Source organism: Nuphar pumila, chromosome 2, assembly GCF_984573655.1.
Source record: "Nuphar pumila chromosome 2, dmNupPumi1.hap1.1, whole genome shotgun sequence".
Lineage (NCBI taxonomy): Eukaryota > Viridiplantae > Streptophyta > Magnoliopsida > Nymphaeales > Nymphaeaceae > Nuphar > Nuphar pumila.
The window spans coordinates 78,363,314-78,373,629 of NC_143250.1; positions in this window are offsets into that span (position 1 = coordinate 78,363,314).

Here is a 10,316-nt window from a genome sequence, read left to right on the forward strand (position 1 = left end):
GATTTCCTTTTCCAAAGGCAAAAGAATTTCCAGAATATCGACAACCTCTCAATGTCTAGCCACAACCTCATGCAAGTTCAAGAGTGCTTGCAAAAATACTATAAGTGCTAAAGGTGCAGTAAAATGGGAGATGCTGCAGATGCCACATGGAGGATGCTAATAGACTAATATGCAGGATATGACAAAAGGCAAAGAATGATGTGCTGGAATGCACATGTGTTGTAATAGGATGTAAAAATGCTATGACACAGAAAATGGGTTGTAATGTAATGAAAGAAACATAAATGGGATAATATGTAAAGCACAGGGAAGGATAATACATGAATGATGGCATAATGCATTTGCAAAATAGTGAATGAGTTGGATGCATAAGATGAGAATGAAGTATGAAATAACATTTTGCTGTGCTGAATCCATGACTAATACGCAAATGCAAGGTGGCATGGTTGTGAGGGTAGAGCATAAAAAAAAAAGGTGAGCTGATATGAATGAATCTACAAGGTGATATGAATGGAAAATGGATCAGCACAAATGGATAGTTAACGAAAATGTGGAGATGGTGCTGATGCCATGAGTGCAACTGATGATGAGTAAGGAAATAATGCCGTGAGTGAGGTACTGTGGGAATGTGATGCTGTGAAATACAGGCGATGCAGTCAGTGAAATACTGTGAGAATGAGATGTCGTGGGGTGTAAGTGAACAAATGAATGGACTGTTGTGAGAATGGGAGACTGTGAGGTGCAGATGACACAGTGAGTGATGTGCGGTGAGAATGGGAGTCTGTGAGGTGCAGATGACATAGTGAGTGATATGCTGTGAGATTGGGATGTCGTGGGGTGTTGTTGAACCGATGAGTGAGCGCACATCTCTAAGTAGGTATTAGTCTGATTTCACAGCCGAACATAGCATATTCACAATAGATGTAGCTCTAGGATTTCACAGTGAAATCTATGTCAATTAGGATTTCACTATGAAATCCAATGCAAAGAATGAAATATGATATGCATATGATACCGAAACAGAATGTTGATGCACACATACTAAACTCACGCCAATGAAGACACCTCTCATATTTGAAAGGACATGCTTATGCAAATGAAATACTTAGATATAAGTAAACAAAAGAACAGAGGGAATAATGAAGATGATATTGAAACAAACACAGAGATGTCCACTAAGTGAATGCTAAATGCTAAATGCTAAATGCTAATGCAAACAAATGTAAAGTAACAAGACTAAACATACGCAGGTAGAAACACTAACTTATACAACAATTGCTAAACAACAGACACACATTCGCAGCAAATACTAAACACACATTAAATGGCTAAATGCTAAATAACAAGTAAACACAAGTAAACAAGTAATGCTAAACACACACACACCTTCGCTAAATGCTAAATAGCAAGTAAACAAGTAATGCTAAACACACACACACCTTCGCTAAATGCCAGTAAACACACTGCTAAATGCATATGATTCTGATATGCTGCTCAGATTATACTCACACAACATATTTCTTAAATCGATTTCACACAGCAAATCGATTTCATACATCAGACCCACACAACTTGAACTCACACAAGTAAGTCGATTTCAGAAACTGATTGCAGCAATCGACTTCAACAAATTGAACTCACATAACACAATCTGTTGTAAATCGAATTCACACAGCAGACCCCCAAATTCAGACATTAGAAGATCGATGCAGATATAGATATGAAGTAGGGAATCGAATATGCACAGATGATGAATGAAATATACAAATGCAAACATATTGATGCAATGCGAAATGGATGCGAATACACCGAGATTAATACAAGGTTAGAGAGATGCAAATGAATTGAGTGAGTAAAATGCATATTAGAAGCTCACTGAAGAAAAGCATGAGATGAGCAAACACCATGAAATGAGATTTAGAACAAACAGGGGTTACTGAAAATACAAGCAATCAAGGTTTGATCGAGAGATTGTATATGCTGCAGAATATAAATCTAAGATACAGTGAAAATGATGAATGCAAGATCAAATGGATCAGATGCCACCATGGATGCAGATGAATGTACCTACATATTGGATTTGCAAACTACAATGCACGAAAGAGGATGATGAAATAGAAAGATAAAACAAGATGCAGTCGGTTCAAGTAATACAATTCAATTGAAAGAGGAATGATCAAATGCTACATGGATGGAAATGATATTAGAACATGCTGTCCAATGCAAATGTATAGGTAAATCATATCACAGAAAATGTTGTAGGGATGATAAACAGATGATGAAATGTTGAATATGATGCACCATGGTCCAAACAAGAAGCATAGGGACATAAGCAACAAAGTATGCTAGAACATATGCAATGCTGAAAGCTAGATGCAACCAAAAATATACGAATGAAGTGTATTGCAGGATTGAAGAATGAAATGCGCGTAGCTAAATGCTAAAAAAAAAATGAAAAGGTATAAACAAAAGAAATGCAAAGCCTATCGATGCAAATGATGGATTATAGTAAATGACAGATGCATAACACACTAAATGAACAAAGGATGACGATGAAATGCAATAATCAGAAGAACAAGGGATATGATGAGGATAATGCCATGAACAAGAAAAGAAATGAAATGATGAAGATAATGAAATGAAAGGGGAAGGAATACAAGTCGATGCTGCTATAGGCAGGTCAATACTATAACATATGCTTCGGATGGACAATGGGGAACGAAAGAAGCAAAAGAAGAATGATGCAGTGCTCGTGAGGTGCCGATCACTATGACATGCGTCGTAGTGATGAAATTAACATAGCAACATTGATGAAAACAAAATTATAGAAATAGCAGAACATGAAATTCATAGAAGCATAAAATTGAAATAACAAATAATCAACAAAAAAACAAAATATAAAAAAAAACTTAACACGGTTGAGGAACGAACACGGGCCGACTTCTCAGCCTTCTATGGCGAAGAGGGAAAGACTCGAAGCCTCTGGTGAAAAAGAAAGAAGAAGGAGGCAAGAGGAAGAAGGAAGGGAAAAGGAAAGAGGGAGGAGGAAGGAAAAATTGGAAAAAGGGGAGAGAGATCTGCAATTTTCCTTCCTGTTGGAAGATGATCCTCCAAAACTCAATGCCCTCTTCTCTCCTTTTACATGTGCTTATAAAGGAGAGAATGGTTACAAAACTTTCAAAAATAGTCCCATTTTTTCAAAATTTTTAAAGAGAAGGTTTTAGTTACAAAGATTTTCAAAAGGGCCTAAAGTTATTTTCTCAAATTTTGCTCCTTTTATATATATATTTTTTGAAATAAAACAAAAAATATAAAAAAAATGCGAGACATTTCAGAGATGGGATCCAGATAGAGTTGTAAAAGATTTTACAAAATATTGACTTTAAAAGTAAAATACATTTTGCAGTAGGAAAATTCGGTGGCCCAATCAATGACTCAACACATCACGGTGCTTTTACAACAAATCAAGATTCTTTGAGTCGATCCGGAGACTCCCCTTGTGGATATAACAACTAACCCATAGGCCATGACTAGCATTTCAGCCACAGCTTGAGCTGTAGAATAAATGTTTATTGAAAGAAGCTGGGAAGCCTCATGGTTCCCAAAAGCATGTTCATCAGTTTCCCTATAAACTTCATCAGTGCTCACATGAATGAGCCTTCTAATCTGGCTAGCCACTTTACAAACTTCTAAAAGGACATGAATTCCACAAGCATTATTCTTTGTGGACTCAAAGGGTGTTACCAAAGGAAATATCGGCATAGATTTATGTTGTCAAGTGCAATAGGATGTCAATGCCTCTTGTGAGCAGAAGGAAGAGACCTGAGGCAATGTCAACCCACATGCAGGTAGGCAATGCTACACCATGGGGATTGCCTAGACATAAGCAAGATCGAACTCACAGGAAGCGCTGAGGAAGAGGATAGTAAAGAAGCAGTGCAGCAGATCAGGACCTCCAGGCATTTGCTTGCTTCCGTTATTGATTTGCTATTAAGATCTTAGCAGATTCCTGAACTCCAACTGGTTGCTAAAAAAGGGGGGGTTCAACATTGAATAGACGTTTCAGGTGGTTGTCACCAGTGCTGTGATGAACCAACTTCCATATGATCTATTGTTGGCAAGGAGGTGGGTTCAATGGATAAACTTGCCTGCCTTAGATCCATGTGTCTTGGTTGCTCACTTTCCAGCCGACTAGATGGGAATTTATCGAATAGGGGGTCAATCTTGGTGTAAAGAGCTAGGCAACGATGACTTTTCCATGGAAGCATGCCCATAGCTGAAATTTTGGTGTTGGGCTAGAATTGCCACTACTAACAGCATCATCCTCAAATTATTGCCCACCAGGAGAAATTGCAGGATTGAAATATCACATCATACCTCTGATTTATCGACTCACTCTAGTGGACTGAGATTTGTTAAAGCATTAACTGCTTATGTGAGCACAATTAAGCATATTAATAACAAAAGAAACTGAAAGATCAAGGTCGATCTCCAGGTTCTAACCATCACCAACTTCGAGCAGGAAAATTATAGAATCCGGACAAGGGATTCAGAAAAGAAAATAGGGAAGAGGGAACAAATTGGTGCTAAACAAAATACTACAACAGAGATACAAGTGCTTATTTCAAATGATTCTGGACCTAATCCAATGGTATGCAGTAACTCCTATCTATACAGGTGTAGACTCATGGTGCAACATGCGATTTAATGATTGTGAGGATAAAGTAGGTGACACAGATCCAAATAAATAAATCAAAGCAGGAAAACTGATTAAAATAGAAGAAATAATTAAATTGACAAATTACAAAGATCTAAGAAAATGCCTAGAATGCAAAGATGGTTTAATGCTTTTCTATTTCAGTTGATTACATGAATCAAAATGCAACTATGTTATAAGAGGTGTACAAAATCCTAATTGCAAGGATGAGGGTAAAAATGACGCTATAATCACGAACAGGGTACAATGAAAATGGGGATGGAATCACGTGAATCAAATACAGAGAATGCTTACTCACAGCGATTCTACATAATTCAAACGATTATACCTGAGAAGAAAGAAAATGGAACAAAAAGAAATAATCACAAAATGAAGCAAGACAAAGATGTTGAACTGTGAGATATCGGGAAGGAATAATCCAAAGTAAAAATGTGAAACAAGATAGATGAGACACTAAAAATCCTCAGGGATGCAGTGAGCTACGACTGTGATGAATAACAAATATAATAAGATGGATGAGGTGCCGATGAGGCAATACAGAAATTCAAATGAAATACTTAAGATAAAAAAAAACAGAGATATAATTGATGCAGAAATTTACATAGCCCATGAAAACAAAAATGTAACACAACAAATCCAAATGTTATGATACAAATAGAGGGCTGATGATAAACCACAAGTGAGTATCAGATTTAATGCACAGTAATATAAACGAATATCAAATACATGTAAGCAATGATTTTTTTTTTTATAAAAACAACAAAAGAAATATAGGAATATGGGAATTCTAAAGATGTTGCACCTGTAGGTCGAGGCTGCTATAAGCAATTCGACATTACAGAGAGTGCTTTAATGAAGTCATAAACAGGGAAACTAAGAAAACATAAATAAAAGAGAGAAGAAAGGGGATCCTTACCATGGCCAATGCTTCAGGATCGACCTTCTTCAGCCAATTTGGGAAGAAGACCAGAAGAATCAAGAGGAGAAGGAATGAGAAAAGGAAGAAAGGGGAAGAAGAGAGGAAGAAGGCGATGGGAGGGTGAAGAAGCAATGAATTTTGATCGACCCATGCGACTCTTCTTATAACAGAAGGCTGTTGGGGTTTTTACAAAAGTGGTCCCTCATTTTTCAAAATTTTTAGAAATAAGGTTGTGATTTACAAGGTTTTCCAAAATAGTGTAAAAGCTATATTTTTTAAAATCTTTTTATATTTTTGAGAGAGATTCTAAAAATAAGAGGGAAATATGAGGGATTTTTAGGAAATGTGGTCTAAACGAGGTTTTTGGAGTATTTTTGTAAAATATTTGTTTTGAAAATTAAGGTTTTTATAAAAGAAGATTTTGTGAAAACACAAGGTTAAATTTCAGAAATTAGGTTTCAGAAATGGGTCTGGATCCGAGATTTTGAAAAAATATTGAGTTTGGATCTTGAATTGAGATTGGATCCAGATAAAATATCTGAGAAAATACAGAGAATTAATTTTTTTGAATTTAAAAAAAAAATAGAAGATCCAGACTCAAAATTGGATTCAGATATCAGATTTGGATCTGAGATTGGGTCAGATATGGAAATTGAATTTGGATTTTGGATCTTCAACCAGTGAATCCGAGAAATGAATGGAAATTGATCAGAAGTTGACCCAATTATTCAAAAGATGGGGGTCAGGGGTAAAAAGGGAATTTTTGATTTTTTTGAAAAATTTAGGATGTTCACAGATGCCCCTCTTTACTGCTAAGCCGGTTGAAAGCCGAGCTTAGTAGCAAAGAAAATACACCAAATTTTAAAATGCCCCAATTAGAAAATCTGAACTGGGCGTGGAAGAATTGTTTTGACAAATTATTCTCAGGTTTTGCACCTTAACCTGAACGACTTTGAGAAAGAGACGAAATCCTCGAGAATGAAATAATTTAACAAAAGGAAATAAAGAAATCATGATGGGACTTTGAGCTGAAGATCCAAAAAAATGAAGAATTTGAAAAAGTCTCATGGTTGAGACAAAAATAAGCTTTTTGGAAAGACTCAGGTTTAGCCCTTGACCTGGATGGGACGAAAATATTTCAAAATGAATTTCAGGTTTAACCCTTACCTGAATGGGGACAAAAATATTTCAAAATGAATTTCAGGTTTAACCCTTACCTGAATAAGAAGAAATATATGAAAACCATGATGGATATTTTTGAAAAAGACCTCGTGAGACGAGGTTCAGGTACAATCCTTACCTGAATGGTTATGGAAAATATGGTTTGCTTGCCAGGATGGGGGAAAACCATGATGAGACTAAAATAAATACCTCATCAGAATGAGGCAACTCTTTTTGAAAATGTAAACCATGCAAGGTTGCATCAAGATAGACATTGAGTATTTATTTCATGTTTGAATAACCAGAAAAATTTAACAATAAGGTAAAATTGTAGTTTATTCAAATGCTTGAAAATGTGCGCGTATGTGCAAAAGATATTCCCTCTTTCACCTAGAGTATTTCCTCCAAATGAGGTTAACTCCCCGAATTCAAGAGTCAAATTCAAATTTTAGCGCTGTTGATTTTCTTCAAGGAAGCTATCCATTTCTTTGATATGAAAAGGGAAAAAATTATTCTCAATCTCATAAAAGCAAGTAGTGAAAAGATATTGATAAAAGAATTTTGCATGAGAAAAGATGATTCTTGGCAATTTGATATCTGAGATATGCGTTTTGCACTTTTTGAGACATAGAATTGAATTTTGTTGGGGTTTGGCGGGAATTTCATCGCATCAGCCTTCAACTTGGAGATGTTCTGATTTTTCATAGAAGAACACTTCACACACTCTTTCAACTTGGAGGTGATCAGGGTTTTCTTTAGCCTCGAAAATTAGAATTTGATAATGATGTCTCTTTTGATCAAAATCTTTTGATAGTATTAATCAAATATCTTTTAGGGCTTGTTGGGAGGTTCGTCGCATCGGCCTTCAACTTGGTGATGATCTGAACTTTCCCTGGAAGGATACGTCACACACTCTTTCAACTCAAAGGTGATCCAAATCTTCTTTCTCCCTGGGGGTCTAACTCGCATATCAGTCTTCAACTTGATGATAATTGAGAGAGATTCCTTTTGCAGATAATCAATTATACTCGCTTTATTGAGAACTTGAGTGGATTTTCTTTTTTATTGCTCAGGATATTTCCACTGCTTTCTTGCCAAAAGAATCATCTTTTAAAATGCACCATAGCTACGATCAATATCATTTCGCTTCTGACATTTCAACATCATTGAATATTTTCTTTGCTCATCATACCAAGGATATTTCTCTTATCCTTTTGGTTAATCAAAAGGAAAAAGGTTTGAATTTTGCTCTTTTTCGCAAAAAAAAAGATTCACCTTTTTGGAAAGATATACTAGAGATAATTTGAGGTGATTCTTTTGTGCAATAAAATATTGAAATCAATAAATGTTTTTAGCAAATTGGCAAGATGTTTGAGAATTATTTATGAAATATTTACTCAATATCAATCTTGATGGGACCTTGGGGTTGAAAATTTAGAAGGAATAACGTAAAAATTAGATTTTTGGAATCCCAACTAGTAAAAAACTGGATTTTAAAAGACTGACCAGCGAGAGCTAAAACTTTTTGACTTACCAGCTAGTGAAAAACTGAAACCTTTTATTTAACGACCAACGAAAGCTGGAACCTTTGCTTTACCGACCAGTGAAAAACTAGAACCTTTGAAAAGACTGACCAGCAAGAGATAGAACTTTTGACTTGCCGACCAGTAAAAAACTGAAACCTTTTATTTAACAACCAACGAAAGCTGAAACTTTTGATTTACCGACCAGTGAGAACTCAGACCTTTGATTTAATGACCAATGAAAGTTGGAACCTTTGATTTACTGACCAATGAAAGTTGGAACCTTTGATTTACTGACCAACAAAAGAGTTGGGACCTTTGATTTAATGACCAACAAAAAGTTGGAACATTTGATTTAATGACCAACGAAAGAGGTGGGACCTTTAATTTAATGACCAACGAAAGTTGGAACCTTTGATTCACCGACTAGTGAGAACTGGGACCTTTGATTTAATGACCAACAAAATTTGAAACCTTTGATTTAACGACCAACAAAAGTTGGAACCTTTGATTTACTGACCAACAAAGAGATGGGACCTTTGATTTAATGACCAACAAAAGTTGAAACCTTTGATTTAATGACCAACGAAAGTTGGAACCTTTGATTTACTGACCAACAAAAGAGTTGGAACCTTTGATTTAATGACCAACGAAAGTTGGAACCTTTGATTTACTGACCAACGAAAGAGCTGGGACCTTTAATTTAATGACTAGCGAAAGAGTTGGGACCTTTGATTTACTGACCAACGAAAGAGCTGGGACTTTTGATTTAATGACCAACAAAAGTTGGAACTTTTGATTTAGTGACCAGCGAAAGAGTTGGGACCTTTTGGTTGAAATTTTGAAATGATCTTTTTAAAACAATTATTTTCAATAAAACTTTGGAAAATCGTCAACCAAAAATATAAAAACCGACTTTCCACAAAGTGGTAAGTACGGGTCGAATCCTCAGGGAACAGGAATTAATCACGATATGTCTAGAAAATTTGATTTATTAATTACAAATATCAATCTACAATTATAAAGTTAATACAACTACAATTAATCATTAAAATGAAAATGAAAAAAAAACACTCAGTCTTCTGCTCCACACCAAGGGTATTTCCGTCTTTTCGCCAATTAGACAATCTTCGCACTTGGACAATAACCCTGGAAACTAAATATGCTTTTCAACCTAAAAATGCAGAAAAATACAGAGTTAGTATTCTATTCTAACAAAGCAAACAATACTAAAATTAATTCTAATTTTACGAAAATACTAACACAAATGTTACTTATCAAACAAGAATTAAACAAAATACTAAATTAATTCTAAAATTAACCAAATTAATTCTACTAATGCTGTATGATGATTATGCAACTCCTAAAATGCAGAAACTACTGAAAATAGGTCTAAAATGCCGAAACTAAGAAAATTACGAAACTGCCCCTAACTAGTGTAAAATAGATTTCTGACAGGTTATCGGAAAACCACTGTTTGACAAGGCAAACAAAGTCCGATTTTCCCAAAATTTGTTCTGTTTGCAACTGACAGATTAAATAAACTGACAATTTTTACAGAATGGAAAAAAAGTATCTGGAACTCCAGATATAAGCGTTTCAAATCTGGGAAAAATCAGGATATCGAAAGTCCTGTAATTTGAAATCCAGAAAAAGCGGTTTTTGCAAAACGCTTAAAAATCAGACCAAATCAACTCCGAAAGAGCTGAAATTTGGTCTGCAGTCAAATAACACGCCAATAAAGTGAATAGAATAAATTTTTTTGGAAAACACAGAATTTTTGCACAGAAAATAATGCTGGTGCGACAGGGCAAAAATCGGGTTTTTATTTGAGTGCACTATTCACTTTATGAATCTATTTAAACACTATAAAATGCAAATTATATCTAATATAATCTAAATGACACTGTATAATAGTGTATATGCAGATGAATATTATAATTACAGTAAATGAATGACGAACAAAATACGATAAGCAAATTATGACTAAAACTAC